This window comes from Hirundo rustica, chromosome 5, assembly GCF_015227805.2.
Source record: "Hirundo rustica isolate bHirRus1 chromosome 5, bHirRus1.pri.v3, whole genome shotgun sequence".
Lineage (NCBI taxonomy): Eukaryota > Metazoa > Chordata > Aves > Passeriformes > Hirundinidae > Hirundo > Hirundo rustica.
This window is the reverse complement of record NC_053454.1, coordinates 23,294,939-23,312,457: the sequence shown is the minus strand read 5'-3', so window position 1 is coordinate 23,312,457 and position 17,519 is coordinate 23,294,939. Positions and strand designations below refer to the sequence as shown.

The 17,519-nt window shown below is 41.5% G+C and overlaps 1 protein-coding gene across 21 annotated transcripts in view; it reads left to right on the top strand.

Moving 5' to 3' along the window:
* APBB2 (amyloid beta precursor protein binding family B member 2) overlaps positions 1-17,519 on the top strand; it is a 170,867-nt gene that overhangs the window by 139,835 nt on the left and 13,513 nt on the right. Inside the window, exon 1 of one of the 21 annotated variants that reach the window (XM_040064035.2) lies at positions 4,642-4,898. The exons of 18 other annotated variants lie outside the window; for them this stretch is intronic. The gene's annotated coding sequence lies outside the window, so the exon portion shown is untranslated. Of the gene's footprint in view, positions 1-4,641; positions 4,899-5,019; positions 5,170-12,856; positions 12,968-17,519 lie in introns of those variants that run through there. 2 more of the 21 variants (XM_040064036.2, XM_058420597.1) reach the window with 2 other exon arrangements.

Below are 17,519 nucleotides of genomic sequence, written 5' to 3'. Positions count from 1 at the left end.
TCAGATGGGAAGAGCCCTCCTGGGTCCTTATGCAGACAATATCAGAGCAGTGAAGGTCCTTCTTTGGCAGGTTACCACAAGTGTAGTTCAGTTTGTTAAGGGTGTATTGATCTGCATTTGCTTTGCAGTTGTGTTTCATCAGTCTTTCTTCATAGATTAGGAAGTTTATTTTCTGCCTGTTCCTTTTTAGCAGTGTCTGAAGAACCTAAAGAAACTTCATATATGTATTTCCAACAATGTAGATATGTGTTTAAGATTAATAGTACCCACACCCACAAGAAAATAAATTACTAAGAAAAATTCCATTTTTTTTCTTTTCTCTTTGGAGAACACTTGTGTGTATTTATTTAGGGAAATAGCTTTTCATCTCTGCTTTTACTCAACCACCATTAGGAACATAATGAGATGAATTAGACAAAGCAAACGGAGCAATTGTTCTTGCTCGCTGTTCATTTATGAAGTACAATTATGAAGTATCATTTATGAAGGCCCTTCAAGGGCCTTCATGTAAAAAAGACAAACAAAGCTCTTCTGGAGTATTGCCAACTCAGGCATTCACAATTGCTATATTCATTTTGTCACTTCCTTTAGGATTCAAGGTAGTATTTCAAATTTTCTTCATCCATCCATGGATTTTGGAAACTCATTTTTCTGATTTGCATAGAGATTCACATATACCTGCCTGAATCCAGGATTTAAACCTTCTGAAATGCCTCCTCTCTTGCCTCTCACTTTCTATACTCTTTTCAAAAATAATAGGAAATTTCAGATAAATTAGAAGACTGGCACCTCTGTTACTGCGTGATAATTTGTGATGGAAGTAGATGATCACGATGAGGGGAGGTTTGATGCTTCTAGGTTGTTAAAGACTAAGAATATTATAGTGCTCTGAGGTTTGCAAAAAGGACTAATTTTTTGTTTCCTGGAAGTGTCAGAATGTTTTGTTTCAGGGATAGGATGGATGCTTCAGAACAGCAAAAGGCAGGACTAGTTTGGGAAGCATTTGTTCTTTAGGGCAGAGGTGGAGCTTTTGAGTGCTGCAGTAGAATGAGCTGGGGTGCAAACCTGCTCCAGCTTTTATTTCAGGTGTGGGACTGCAAGGGTACAGTTGTGAGCCAGCAGTGTGAGGGCAGCTGCTAGGACTGATTAAAATACACTCTTGGCTTCACAGTATGAATATGTTGCTATAATAAAATTTTCCTTTTGCTCAAACTGCGACCTGAATCCAAGTTCCATACTCATAAACTCATTTTCTTTTTCACTCAAAATTTTGTGTGTGTGAAACCCTTGGATCCAGTCCTTGCCACATGCTCAGGGTGAGTATGAGGATCTCAGATGCCAATAGTGGTTTTGTTTCTTCAGCCCATCTACAGCTCTGCTAGTATTACATGGGCAGTGTGGGATGGGATACTTGGTATTTTACTCTGAGATGCAGATTCTGGCCATGCAATGGGAATATTTGATCAGTTTAGGGAGAAGGTGATCCCAGCTGTGATTAGAGGATAAGCCAATTTCATTTACTCGGGCGCCCTGCTGTTCACTGGCAGTTTAACCAGAGAATTGGGCACGTCGTTGCTACCAAGTGCATGGAGATCTGCCCAGGTTCTTTGCAGTGTTAAATACTCATTCCCTCATTATGAGCTTGGCCCAACCTCATCCCCAGTGAAGAGCACAGCAGCTTGGGAAATAGACCCCAGCTGTGGACCCATGAGAGGGCAGCATATGATAACTGGGTGAGCCTAGAACACAGGTGTTATTTATACACCAGGCATGCCCCAAAACATCCCTTCTACCGTGATTTGGCCCTTTTGACGCTGCAGGAGTTGGATTTGTCAGCTCTTCATGAGCTGAGTGCTCCCCTGGGCTGTTTTCACCTTGCCTGGGCTGGCTGCTTGTGAAGTTTTTGTTAGTGTAAATTTGACCCATTACTTGCTGTAAATTTACTTCTTTGGCAGCCTGCGGGTAAATTGCAGTACAAAGATCCTTCCTCCCAAGAGATTTGGCTATGAGCTCCCAGCGCCTGGCTGGCGGTGGGAAATGGGACTCGGTGTGGTGTTTGCCCTGGAAATTTTTTACTGTGTTTTTGGTAGCAGTTGTTGCTAGGGAGAGCTTGTCAGCCAAACTTGGCATCCAGTGGTGCATTCTGTGATTTCCAGGACAAGTCTCAAAGCTTACTGATGATTATTCTTTACAATACAGTTCATGAAAGAAGACTTCTCTGTGTGTTTCACCTTTCATTTTCAGAATAAGGACACTTGGCCAAGTAAACTAAAAGCAGTCGGAATCCAGACGCCTCCATTACCCTGAAGCCTGTACCTAAAAATTTTAATTCATGCTTGAATTCACTCTTTTTTGTGTGATTGAGAATTGATAAAGCTAAGTTTTGCCACAGCAACACAGTTGTAGTTATTAAGCAAATTGTTTATGCACAAATAGGAAGAGGTTTGTCTCAGATTGTTTTTCATTTTCAGAAAGTGGCTGCTGGTCAAGCCCTGGGAGATTTTCCTATATCTGGTGGCAGAGGTAAATCTGTTGCTCTTTCCATAAGTTGCAACTAGAAGTAACAAACTTGGAGAAACAGAGGGTGTGGGGCAAGGGAACGTGAAATGCTGAAACCAGGGCAAGTTATTCCTTGAAACACGTTTGTATCTAGTGGTATCATTACTGACAGTGCCCAGGCAGTAAGTGTGGCATTTAACAGAATATTAAAACCAACACAGGATTAGAATTTAACCCCAGTTCACTTTTTGAAAAGTTTATTAATAAAAAGCAATTAATTTGAAAAGCAATTAATAACTTAAAAACTGAGATTTCATTTTAATTACACTTTTTTTACAGGTTTATAAAGTTTTGCTGAATCTCTTTTTCTTTCTTTGTACTGAAGGAGGATCAGAGAAGAGCAGTTCTCTCCCACAAACTGATCCAGCATATTAAAATGGCAAATTCTGGCTTCTCTCCTTAGAAGTCTTTTAAGTAAACGTCTGACATTGTTCTCATCAGTGCTGTTGTTTGGCCAGCTGGAAACCTACCATACCCTCTTGTATTCTACTTACCAAGACTAAAGGAGGACAACAGCAATGAAGAGGGTTGTCGTAATAGTTAATATCCAAATCAATTGTGTCCTCATTTTCAAATGTAAAGAAATTACACTGAATGCTTATTGGAACCTAGATTATAAATGTAATGCGTTTATATTTTACCACATTAACCAGTTTCAGGTGCCACTTTGTTTGTCCATAAAATGCCCCTTTCTGAATTCCACACTTGTATCAAGACTTTAGAGAAGTTACTTGGACAATGAAAAAATTATTACATGGCTTTGAATTCTTTTTAGCACTGAGCATTCAGCACATCCAAGGAGTGGTTGGAGCTATTTTATCTTAGGCAGCATCAACAGATTTGTTTATTGAATTCCCTCCTGTTACTCCCTGGAAATCAATGGAAAGCTTTTGGGATTGCACAGGTTGTTACTTGAGCATAACTGGTCCTGCCAAACCTTGTTGATGATAAGCTGCAGGGAAGGAAGGAAGGAAGGAATCCCACTAGACTCTCAGGGTATATTTAGGTGGTGAAAAAAACATTCTGCTCCTTATGCATCTGTGTGGCTGAAAGAAGTGACTGCCAGAAAATTGTCCTTAACCGCTTTTCACCCTCTCAGCTCTGCTGGTGGAAATATTCATGGTCATGTTCCTTCCCCTACTTTCACTCAAGTTGAGCTCAGATAATTTAAAGAGACTTGTTGTTGGACATTTTCATGTTGGCTCATTTTCCTTGGAGATAACAGGTGTGATCCCAGAGATACCTCTGCTGGCACATTTAAAAGAGAAATTCCTTTGGATGGAGAAGAGTGACTTGCTGGGTAGTGACCAGTGTCCTTGCAAACTTGGAGCTGTTCCTTGGTCAGAATTTGCCTCCCCCCAGTCGTCCTCCTGCCTTGAGGAGTGATGTGCAATGTTGCAGGTAGCTGTGAAAGCTGAATGGCCTGGAATGGGGCTTAATCCCTGATACGTTTCAAGTGCAGTCCCTGCCAGAAGCAGATCTTTGTTGCTGATTGAGCACATTTGATGGGGAGTTTTGATAAAAACTAGAGCTCCAGGAACCTTTAGTACAAGCAACACCTCTAAATTGAATTTACTATTACAGCCTGTTCCAGTTCTGGAAAATCAAATTATTTGGTGTGTTTGTTTTTACAACTCAAGGATAAATCTCACTTCCAGCATAAGCGGATGTAATTTCATTGTAGTAAATGCAGCTGTTACTTGTGTCTGAATTTTTGGATTTAGCTGTAAGTCTTTGTTGCCTTTTTTAAGGAAACCCTCTTTCTCTGTTGCATTCAGCACAGAGATACGTTGTGAATGCTTTGCAGAGGTTTTGGAAAATTGAGAGGGGCATACTCCCCGTGCGCTTCAGCTTTCCCCAAAAGATTACTTCTGTCACAAAAGATTAATCTTTGAAGTTTACGGAGTAGAAACACAATGCACAGCAGTGAAGCTTCATTAACGGGGGAGGAGAGGCACCTCTTCTGCGGGTCAGAGCGCAGGGAGCGGACAAGTGCTAGAAGGGATGGGAAGGGTGGGAAAGACACACCCCTGACAGCCTTCTGGGGAGAAGCACCCACTCACTCCCAGCTGGAGCCGGCAAACACAGGCGTGCACAGTCCGTGGGGAGAGTGGGAGCTGACATGATGTGCTTCAGTTCGATGCAAAATGAATGAGCTGCTGTTCCCAGGGGTATTTGGCCCCCCATCGCTGAAGTACAAGTACGCGGCTGCATCAAGTGCACTTGCATCATCTGATGCCTACATCCACATTAACGGAGACGGGGACCAGTCAGAGCGTTGACTTGGGTGTTTTGTATGACGTGTTTGGCATTTAATTCCTGTTTGCTGCAACAAAAAGGTAAGAAACCTAAAAAGTGACAAGAAAAACAACCCAAGCCCTTCCCCCTTCCACCTCCCCAGAAAACAGTTTTGCATTAGTGTAGCCTTTGTCTCGAGCTGTATTTTCAAAGCTATGGTCTATTAGTCTAAAGCTACTGTGTGGATGCCTGCAAGGCAAATTACAGCTCCTAGTGTGACAAAGGCAAGTCAGATTTCTTTTCTCCAAGAGCTGACACTTAACAACCTTCAGGAGAGCACTGTAGCAGAAATTCGGGACTGTGTGCTGAGCGGTAAGTATCTGATGCTGTTCTCCCTCTCCTTTATCCCTTCAGATGTTGCTCATTTGAGCAGTAAGCTAACTAATGGATCCTGATGATTAATAGGTTTGGGGGACTGTGTTCAGCTCAGAATTACATGTGCCTAAACTGGCTGTGGTTACTGACTGTGTACTGACCAGCCTGATTCTGTAAAGGCTGGTCATAATTTTTTTTTCCTGGTAATGCCATGTTAACGTATAAAAAGATGCTGTAGTTAAGAACAGTGAAAAAACCTAATTTGCTAAAGTGAAGAAAGCTCTGTGTGGTTTTGCTCCCAACATACACCACCTGTATAATTATCTATGTCTAATTCCCAGCTAACTTCTAGCTAGACAGTCTGGGCTTTCTTTTTTTTCAGCCCATAATTGATAATGAAGATTGAACAATCTGAGTAACTCTTTAAAAGATGTGAACATGTTTAATGGCAAAAGTATTGCACTATATATGGGTATACATGCATGTTAAATATATTTAGTTGAAGTGAAATGGTTAGCAGCTCTTTTGACAGAAGAGGAAACTTCATGATTAAATGTAGTCTATTGCCTTAAGGTCTCCGTGCTTGCTTAATCCTATCTGAATTTATAAAGAAATTGCAGCAGGAGAAATTTCATTGATTTGTTAATTGATATATAGCTTTGAATCCTTATTACACTGGGTGCATAAGGAAGGAAGAGAGACAAGCACATTTTTCTTTTTCTTTAAACTCAGCAGCTTCGCTCTTCAGTTAGGTTTCTCACATGTTATGGAACCTCATTGCTGTCCCTGTTCTGTGCAGTATTTTTTGCTTTCCTAAAGGATAATAGCTGAGTCTATGAGGGAAGTACATGATCTGTTTCATTTTTAAAACTATGGCTTTAATTATGTTCCTATAGCTGTTGCTTTGTGGTAATTGTAACAATTTGTGAGTGAGGAAAAGAATGTTATTTAACCCAGGAGCATTTCTCCGTAAAAAGTGGCTTATTTGTTTTCATAAGTATTTAAAAGAGAGAAAGGGAAAGATAGTGGGGTTTTCTTATGTAATACCAGTTATAATTTTTAAGTTTGGGGGTTTTTTTGGGTTGTTTTTTGTTGGTTTTTTTTAAGTACAGGTTAGTTTTCCCTTTTACAACAAGTGTGTGTATATACATAAACCCTATCTATGAAGACATTTTAAGCAAAGATCAGTTGCAATGTAGATGGAGAGCAAACCATTTGAATTAGTATTTTAGATAATCAAGGTGTGTATTGAAGGTGTGTGATATTTCTTGTATTGTTGCAGTCTGTTGGGCATTCAGCAAGGCTTTCTGATTCATCATTCACAATTTCCTGTATTTCATGACATGAAATAAAACTTTTACAGTGGACAAAGTTCTTATATAGTTGATATTAGAGTGCTAGTATTGATTCAACTGCACTGTAAAGCTTAAATTTGTTTTAGAGTGCCGACTTTGCTTCAATGTAGTTTAAGATAGCTGAGATAACTTTACTCTATGGATAAAGTTAATATAGGTCAAACACTGAAATTTAACAGTTCCAAATCAGGGATATCAAGTCAGTAAAAAATGTTCTGTTTCATTGTGCCACATCCAGTCTTTCCTTAAACCCCTCCAGGGATGGAGACTCCACCACCTCCCCGGGCAGCCCGTTCCAATGCCCAGTCATCCTTTCAGTAAAGAACTTCTTCCTAATGTCCAACCTAAACCTCTCCTGGTGCAGCTTAAGACTGTGTCCTCTTGTCCTGCTGCTGGTTGCCTGGGAATACCCAACCAATCCATCTTAAATGGTGCTCTAGTGATTTGGGGGAAAGGTGGCCTGCTGTTTGACATTCTTTTCTTGCTTCTAGAAATGTGTTTGTTTTCCCTAACAGGCCAACATTTTCTCATGAGAGGGAAAGGATCTGCAGTGTATTATGAAAGACATCTCTGGTTTACCTTGGGAGAGGAGGCACCTGGGGTTGCCATGTGCTTCAGAGGGCTCTAAGTGCACCCACTCTGTAATCTCAGGTTTTCTGTCACTGAGTGTGTGCAGATGAGGGAAACCCTGAAGGAAAGGCAAAATGACCTGAGGTTGCTTATTTATGGAGAGGACATAAGAATAACAAGGAACCAGCTTGGCTGTCAGATACCAAACTATGAAACTTTCATAGTTTGGGTGCTAGATGTCACATTGATACCCGACAAAATACCAAAAGCCCCAGTAAGTGGGGCTTACTAATTCAGAAAGTCTGTACTCTAAAACAAACTCTCCTGGTTTTAAGAGTAAAATTTAGTTTTTACAAAATGTGGATTTGTCAGGGTGCCTCATATTTTCTTTTTATTTTAAAAGTAGAATCTGATTAGGCTATAGTAGTCTTCATAATATATAATTAGCAACAGAATGCTAGATCAAGCCATCAATTTTTAAGCAGAACTCTTCTTTGCTACCAGTAGAGAATTGCTTAAAAATTGATGGCACAATCTGGCTCACAATGAACAGGGGATTCATGCAGAAAGCATTAGTTGTAATTCTACTCAGTCTCCATTCTGGTGGTGGCAGGGACCCAGAAACTCAAGACCAGTCTGCTGGAATAGTCTGCAGCTTCAGTGCTTGTTGGGAGACAAAGGCTTAAGGATTACTTAAAAAAAAAAAAGAAAACAAAAGCAAACAACAAACAAACAAACATCCAAAACAAAATACCCACACCCAAACAAAAAAAAAACTTAAAAAGCTACCAAACCCTTAGAAAAATTATAAACCACAGCTTTTTTTCCTTTCATTAACAGAAACTATTTCTTTAACGGCATACAAAAGTGAAACACATAATAATTCTCTGAGCATCAGGAGACTTTCAATGCACAGAAATGAAGGCTGTGTCCTTTATTTTTTCATGCTGTGTTTTTGATGTGTAACTACATTTTACATAGGGATTTTGTTGCAATAAGTGCTACTAGACTTTGTAATTACAAATTAGAGAACCAGAATAGGGCCTTTTCTGTGCCTCAGAGGATGTGCTCAGGCAAATCCTTGTAACTAAATAAAGATGAAAGGCTCGCGCAATGGATTGCAATTTTTAATCAAGTTAAATATGTTTTTCTCCATTAAAACTCTATGGTAATTGACAAGCAAAGACATTTCAGCTGGTTATTATTTCTTAAATAGAGAGATGGTCAGGGCTGCTGCTGGTGGCTGTTGTCCCATGTGAAAATGTTGAACATTGCAGGGCAGACCTTTGTACTTCCTAATGGTGTAGTTAACACATGACAGCCTTTTATTTTTTTCTGATCTGCTTAAAAAACACAACTGAGGAAGCTGCAGTGTGCCAGACTCCAGGGGAAGCTACAGGAATGAGGAGGTGTGAAGTATTAGTTGAATGCATCAGTCACAAAAGTGGTTAGGCTGTAGACCTCTGCCAGGTACAGGGGATTAAACTCCAAACAGTCTCCCAGGCTTATGTGCAGTGCTGTGCCACACTAAAACATTATCCAAGCATGGGAACATCACCTTGATCCTTAAATCCCTTTTTTAGAGGTGACAAAACCAAAACACGTCAGGTTTTCTGGTGTGATTTGCTCTCCATCACGTTGTAGCCTTACAGTGGCCCTTGTTGAAGTAGAAGACACAACAGTAGCAACTGTGGAGTGTTCGGAGCCCAGGATAACTCCTGCTGTCCCAGCCATAGGGATGGATATGTGAGGCACCTGAGCTGCTGAGGCTCTGGAGCATGTTGTTTTATCCCTGCCAGCTTCCTTCTTCACTCGAGACAGTCAGATAGTTTGGTCATCTGCATAAACACAGCATCACCATGTCCATCAGTACAGCACATCTCAGATCTGTGCTTTGAGTTCTTTCTGTTAGAGTCAGGGGAAAAAAGTTACCCTGGAATGGACTGCAACATGTCAGCTAGACCGGCCTGCTGCCCAAACCTGGGCAGGGTTCAGGATTACACTCAGAGCCACTTCAGGCTGATAGTTACAAGGCTCCAAGAACAGATTGCACAGCCTCTTGGAGTATATATCTGTGGGTTTACCCACTCTCTTGGCAAAGAAACTTGGGTTTGCTCTGTTTTTTAAACCCTCCCATGAACAAGTGGGAGACATTAATAGATCCTCTCCCATTACTTCGTCCCCAGGCTAAACAAGCCCACCTCATCTCCAAGCTAAACAAGCATGGCTTCTACAGCCTTGGTTGCCTGCAGCTGGGCTTACACCAGTTTGTCACTCTCCATGCATTGGTGAGCCCGAACTTGCACGCAGAAGTGCAGATAGAGCCTCATGAGCACCATGTCAAGCGGTGTTTATTCACCTCAGTGAAATCTCCACCCTTCTGCTTGTGGGGTGAGCATTGCACATCAATGGTCAGCCCCCAGGATACAGTTTGCATCAGTCACTGATGTACAAAACCTGGGACTGAAAGAAGGAATTGTCTTGTACTCGCCCCATCAGTTACAGCACTCTACAACTCTCTTGCCTCCACTGCATCCCTGGGCTTGGGGACTTTCTGGAGGAAAGCCGGGATCAGAGAGGCAGGTGCCCTTCCAGTACTGCTATGCTCTGTCCCTAAAGGCACTAATCAGAAAACAATCTGAAATAAAATAGCCTGGCAGAAGTGATGGGGAGGAAGAGATTGTTACCGCCTTCCCTGGAAGGCAGTGTCCTCTTGGGGTTTGCTCCAGGAGCAGGGTCTTTTCTCACACCTCTGCAGCCTGGAAGGTCGTGGGCTGTTTTTCTTGGTCTTGGCCTTCTCCCCTCAGAAATGAATCTCAAATCCTGTGTAGCAGCCCTGGCACATTTTTCTGGGGATTGTCTTCCCAGGTTATTGGCAGGCTCTGGTCTGACCCGTTTTAATTCAGTCAGCTTGGAAAGGGATATGTAGGACACCACACCGAAGCATTTGTACAGCTGCTCTTGAAGCATTTCTGGCACTTAGAGCAATCAACAAAATCTGCCGCTTGAACTGAAACTTTCCATATCTTCTTTTTACCCTTGGGGCAATTTTTAAAAAAATTGGTTTTTTAAGTTTGAAGGAAAATTATTCAACCATTTTTTGAGCTACTAGAATGTAAAGAGAATACAGGCAACTAGTCTTTTGTATGAAAATAATCAAGGAATTACGAGACACTCTGTGAGAAGTTGTTGGGTTAATTGGAAAGCTGTAATTAACTGGTTAGAAGCAGGAGGTAGCCTCTGCTGATTCATATGCATGCCATGGCAGCCAGAGCCCCACTCATTTCTCCCTCCCTGGGGAAGTCCAGCAGCTCAGCTGCTTGTTTTTCTCTCACCTTCCTGAATTTCCTTCAGTGTTCTTTTCTCTGGGCTGGCAGCTGCAATCGTGATTGTTCTGTACAGTTGTATTTTGCATAACAGTTGGGGAATTAACAGATCTCCCTTTCAGAGTTTGCTCCAGCGGGTCATGTTTTGTGTCTCCAAGACATTTCTTTTCCTGTCCTCCCCCCTGTATGTTGTATCTAAGTCACAGGAGAGTTTCTCCAATATAATGTTGTTTCTGAGAGATGAAAATCTCTGTTTGTCCACTTCATACAAAGCCAGTGATTAACGGACAAAGAAAATAGTGTATGTTTTACTTCTCATACTACTTAGAAACACTGCATTTTCTCAGAGAATGAAAGTGGTAGTACTTTTTCAATTCTGATTTTCATATTGGCACTGACATATAGTATCAACGGTGTTTAGGTTTGAAAGACTTCCAATATTTGCAATCTCGAGATCTAATTTTAACCCTTTACTTATAAAATGTTAGCAATAGTTGAAGTGCTTGCTGATTCTGCAAAGCCCGGCAGAAAGCCCATGTCGCTGAAGCAAAGGAATGAGTAGGGTTTTGGCCAGGGAGATCCACACAGGTCACTACTGGATGCTGAAGAGGGGAAACTCCCAGTTCAATGTATGACAGGAGTGGAGCAGAGCACCACGTGTTTCTTCTTGACACTGACGCTAAGTTTCATGCTTCTGTTGTAAAATTTCTAGGGAAGTCCATTACATTTGTAAATATAGATAATTTTTCCAACTTGGCTGCTTTCATGGAGTCATAGAACCAGATTAATCAGAAGGAATATGAAAAGATCATCTGATCCAGCCATTTCTGGGAAAAGGAGCCTAAATGAAATAGTCTAGCACCCTGTCCAGTGAAGCCTCCTGTGATGGGAGCTCTGACATGTCCATGGAGAAGCTGTTGCAGTGAACTCCTGTTCATCACAGGGAGCCACATCAAGATTATTACAAGGGATAGCAGGTATACAAGTTGCAGCAGGAGGGGTTTCATCTCAACACGAGAAAATATGAAATCTCTAGTTGCACACATACACATCCATTTTGGGTGGATGCATTAGGGAACCATATGCACATTTAGCTAAAACCTGCCTTAGAAACTTACATTTATTCCAGATCTACTCACTAAGCCATTTCTAAGCAACAGATCAATTGCTGTAAGCTTGCTGACATGAGATGTCTAATAGGAATTGGATCCCTTCCCTTCAGTATGTTCTGTCTTTAATCTTAGCTGTATTACTTGAGATGTGATGATTTTTCCACTCCACTCCACTTTTCTTTTTTTTTTTTTTTTTTCCCTTCAAGAGTAGGTTACAAGCTGGAATGATGTAGGGTCCTGCATTTTTGCACACAGTGCATGAACTATGCTCAGATGCTCACTAGAGATAAGCCCTTTTAAAAAAGGGAGGTTGTGAGGTGGAGGCAGGAGTGGGAAAGCAGGACTATGTAGCTCTCTTCTGAGAATGGCCATTATCCCTATAGAGACATTATGCCTTGCATAGAATGGCATCAAGTATTTAGGGAGAGGAGCAAAGAAGGCTGCAACCCACATCCTTCCCCAGGCCAGCTAACCTTTGTGGGAACATCCCAGGAAACAGCATTCTCCACAGGACAAGCTCCAGGAGCACACTAGCTTCTGCCACCTCACCCTGCTGGGGTTTTGTGGTGGCTGGCATGACCTGGAAAGCAGCAGGCTGTGGTAGGTGCCAGGAGCTGCAGGGAGCCCCCTCCAGGGCTTCAGGGCAGGAGGCAGGCAGGGATAGAGATCTGCAGGAGGGGGCAGAAGGGCAGCCGCCAGCCAGGGAAGCTTGTGCCTCCTGTCTGCCTTTGCCTGTGGGAAAGGGATGTTGGTTGAGTTACACCAAGAGTTAGTGGTTGCTGAAGTGTTTTAGAAATGAAGGTGTGTGGTGATTTTATCGGTCCTGGCTTCAGTTCGGTGATCATGGAAGGTTGTTCCCCAGGCTGTCATTTCTTCGGGGTGCAACTTTCAGAGGACCCCAAGTGACCTTTGGGCATGAGCTTTTGGAAAAGGCATTTAAAAAACCTGATGATGATCTTTCTACTCTTTGAGTTTAAACAATGTAAGGTTTGCACAAGAAATTATTCTTGTTTCTTTTGTCAGTGTCTGCTGTAGAAAGTGTTATTTTGGAAGAAGGAGGCTTCATGCACTTTCTGTGTCTATTTATACTTTCTGCATACTACATCCCAGACTTGTGTGTGGTATTTTAAGGTTTATTACCTCCCACTGTTGATATGTCTGCACTGCCTCGCTGAATTCAGCTGATGCCTGTTGGCTTCATTGCACGCTTCCAAAAATACAAACTTCAGAGCAACAAGATTCAATGAAAAAAGGTGTCGAGAGGAAATAGTGGCCGTATGCTTAGATACGCTGTGCTACAAACAAACAGTGTATGTTAAATGTACAGCACTTTTCAGCTATCCTGTCTTATCATATGCTGGAGCTCTGTCTGCTTGAGTGCTTTCTAACTTGCTCTTTCTGTTTCTTCATGCTTCCCTGGATTCAGAGAGAGGTAAATTATTTTCATTTCTTCCATTTTTGTGTTTATCCTTCCGGCATGCACTGAAAAATCTTGTACTGGTTTGCTTGTATCAGTGAGCAGAAGCTCAGCTTCAGTGAGTAAATTCATATCTGTTACCTTTTCAATTTGCTATTAACAAAATTGTCCAACTGATACTGGCTGTTGTTTGTTTTGGGTTTTCTTTCCTCAGGTCCCAAACCCTCTAATAGTTTTAATAGTTTAAAATCATGTGATGCAGTGGGTTTTAGTATTTGCTTCTGGTCTTGGGATTTAAATTCAGATTATGATGTTCTCTGGCATCTGAAAGGCAAGACACTAGTGTTAAAATCCCAGTTTTTATTTTAAAATTGGAAAATCATGATACTGAGAGCAGGGGATTTCAGAGCTAAGTTTAGCAAGATTTGGAAAAGTAAACGTTTATTTTCTATTTTTGGTATTTGTTTTGCGTCTGGGTTGCTTGCTTGTCTTTTAAGTTTGAAGAAAAGTTGTCCCCGGTATGTTTAATTCGTTTGGACGTACAAAGGGATCGTTTGAAATTCTCTACAATGCTTCTTCCTGTTTCATGGGAGCACAGACAGTAAGGCATTGTAGTCAGGTGCTTTGCAGCACAACGGCTGCAGCCACTCCAAAGGCTCTTAGCGATAGAACTGCGTCCCTCAGATGAGATTTGGGATTTGTTTGCTCTTTTAAATTGCAGAAACTTGTAAATGGGACTGGGTGAAAGGAATGTAGTTTAGAGATGCAGACTATTCCTCATGTTTGCTTTGCGGAATACAATGAGAATGGTTTCCAGGCCTGACTTTTTTTAATCAATTCTTCAGGCAGTGTTGGCCTAGGGAAATATTTGAACTTTCTTGATTATGGTTTTGCAGTCTAATGTAGGTTTCTTGCATGTGGAGAGTGATGATCCTTCCAGCCTAGCACTGGCAACAGTGTGCTTCAGGCAGATTCATGGATAGTGTCTGTGCACAACTGCTGTGTTCTCTGTCTGAATTATAAAGAACAAAGGACTAGAAAGCCTTGCTTTTAAAACAAAACACACTGGAGAGATTTACTATTCTAGTGTAGTCTGCTGTCTCCACTTAAATCTGTTAGAGAGCTTTGAGCATCTCAACTTAATGTATTTATTTATTAAATCTTTAAATATTCCTTTTAAACAAAAGCCCATGTCTTCCAATAGATCTGGAATACAGAAGCATTGTCAAAAATATCCAAATACTAATTTGTCCAAGTCAAATTTACAGGATCTGCTGCTAAGAGCCTGTTCAGAGGTTCACAGGCATAATAACACATTCATTTACTTAAAGGAAATTCAAGATTCATCACACTGGCCATCCTGAGGAGTTAAACCACCACTTCACAATGCTTCAAGGGAGAAGCAGCAGCTATAATGGCCTTGACAAACTACCTCATGTGTGTGCCTTTTCCTCGAAAACTGCTGCACAGGGTAGGAAGGCAGCCCTCTGCCCACGCACATTTCAAAAATATTGTGAAGTAGTTAAGGAAGAATTCAACAAAACACCCTGAAAAATTTGTGTTGACCAAGTGAGCGGCCGGTGATTTTTCATATGATCTGTCCCAGAAGTTCTGTCTTGTTAAATCCATCTATAAAGCAAGCAGAGGTCTAGCTGCTAATTGACCTTTCAGTTTGCCGTGCCTGTCTAGCATTGGTGAGCAGCAGTAAGCCCCATCTGACCCCCAGGCTGGATGTGACACCCTGTTAGCTGGGCCCCCTTGGGCTGCCAGTCCTGCAGGAGCTCACTTCCCGGGGCACCCCCTGGCTGGTGCCCATGGCACATGTGACAGACTGTCCTTGCCATGATGCTGGTGATAGTGAGGCGAGGCTGGGAATGAGGACCAGCACGGGACATACATTTAAACTGTACCATCTGTACTGTTGTCACTGTGCTAACAGAGCTCATGGGTCTGGAGAATTGCACTTCAGCATGACCCCAGTTGATGCAGATCTGTGGCCCTTTGCAGGAGCAGAATAAAGCCCTTGGTAGTAGAGGGGTAAATGAGTTGTAACATCTCAGAGGCGGTGGTGGCGAGGCTGACAGGACTCCTGTCCCCTCTGCAGAGCAGAGGTCCTGGGCAGCACTGAGGCTTGGAAAGCCCATCTGGGGGAGCGGCTTCTGCAGCTGCCTAAGCATCAGGCTGCAGGAAGGAAATTGGAGTGAAAGTCACACAAATGCTTTCAGGCTTGGAAGTGCTGGGCTCTGAAGGGCTGAGCTGGGTATCAGACATATCAGCTCTGAGAGGGTTTAAACAAATCTTGGAAGCTCACAGAACTGTGGCAATGATAAGACATCAAAGAAAAACCGGCAGCTGTGAGTTTTAGGGCTGCCAGATTAAAGCCTCTAAGTATCACACAAAGTAGCCATAGCTCCTCCTTCAGAGTGAGCAAGTGACATTATCAAGGAAGGAAGCAAACAGCCTTTCAGCAGGGGATAATTTGCCCTACAAACTTCATGCTTGAATTAGAAAAACAAGCTGCACTCTGTCAATTCCAGACTGTTTGAGGAGAATTTATTAAAATGCATAACTGATGTTTTGCTGCAAGGAAATCCATTTTCAAATTGTGTAAAAACTGAAACAAGAAAAGTCTCCCAAAAATTTCTTCTTGGGAAGGACGTTTTAACTACTTGGATCCAAAATTTATTACCAGGGTAATGTCAGGGTGGCCAAGTGTACCATTTTGGTTATAGCTGGAGAGCAGCTAAAGAGGTAGAGGAGCTCTGTGAGGTGAAGTGCTTGGAGTGAAGAAAATGGAAGGTTTTCATGTGTGTTTAGGATTTCCAGCAACTGTCAGAAACACAGGGAAAATTCCTTCTCCCCCACATCACTTCCAGCTCTCATGACTGAGAAGGGTAGACGTGGTTACTGTATAAGAAAAACGGGAAGGAGAAGACTCTTGGGAATAGTAATTTTCCTTCCTTCTCCTCCAGGATTTGATTTCGAAGTGTTGGGTGTATATTCACCTGGAGAAGGGGCTATGAGTTGCATTTGGAACAGGTGGAAGGGAAGCAGTGGTTTCACTTGGTATCTGTCTGGTATCTGGTAGTTGAAAGGTGCTCAGTAAATCTTTTACAAACAGATTTTGCAGCCTTTGTGTGTGCTGCAAGTTTGATCTAGTTATCTCTTTCTTACCTTTGGATTTTTCTCCGTATCTTTGCAAGTTCCCTGGTGTGACCGTAATAAAAAGACAAGTGAACTGAACACAGTCACAAACATTATTTCAGCTATAAGCCGTTGTCCTTTCTCCCATGTGAATAAGAAGTCTGGATAAAAAGCCTGAAATGTTAATTCAGATGATATGTCATTTCTAACATACATATCACTGTAGGGTTTCTTGCACCTCATCTTTTCTGCCATTTGTGATACTAAAATATTTGTGTCATGAAAAAACCCCACCCGAGGATGGTCTTGATGGCATTATATTTCCTCTTGCTTTTCTCCTTCTCTGCTCTCATGGACATTCAAGTCTCTTGTCAGCGAATGGCAGCCTCCTGCCGGGTGTCTCTGACCCTGCTGTGCTATAGTGGTGGCTGCCCTCCCCTTTTTGTTTCCTGCTTTCCTAAGTCTCTAGTGAGCTGTTTGCAGGAAAGCAAAGGGAAGCCTGAAAGTTACAGACTCAGGAGATGGTTTCCCCGCAGCCTGAGGTATCTGTTCTGTGACCCTGCAGTTGCAGAAGTCTATGCACCAGGGCAGAGAAATCATCTTCCGTAGGCTATTCTGGATGAATTTCAATCAATTTTAAGACAAACCCAGAGAATATAATTTTCTGGTTCAAGGATTCTAGTTACAATTTGTAATACATAAATCTGGAAAGAAATGTACATTTTCCTGCATCATTTTTAATGTAGGTGTTTTAAATAGCAATTTAATTTTATTGGGAAGAGTAAAAAATTTTATTTCATACTTTAGGGTTAGGATGTTAGGGATTTTTAACCAAAAACAAAAAAATGGATTCATGCAATTCTACATTCTTCTACAGTCTTTTGAAGAAATAAGTTTAATGTGAGAAGGTAATGGAGGATATGCCACTCTTTTAGGCCGTACTTAATTGGGATGCCTCCTAGGATTTCAGCATAATAGTGGCAAATGGTTATAAGTGCTACTCAAACAGGACAGCATTAGCAGAAATTGCTTTTAATGTGATTATATTCATCCAAGGTTGAGCAGCTAAGTGATGCTTAGCCAGGTGTTAAATAGGTATGACTATCTAAGGTTTAGTAAACGACTGTAGACATTTGCCAATTAAATAGAGTAAAAGAGCAAATAAAAATTAAATTCCCTTCTACTTAGCATTTAGATATTGTCTTTTCAATGCTCAAAATTGCTTTTAAAAATGTCTTTCTCTAGTTCTGTATTCTTTAAAAATAAATTACTATTAAATGTTTAACTGTTCCGCAGAACCAGTTTTACCCACCCTTGCACAAAATGATTCTTATCTGTTTTTCTGTTTTTCTAGCTTATGTCCAGTTAGTATAACTGGAAAGTTATTAATGGGTGATGTAGTACGTGTGCAAGCGATTTAAAA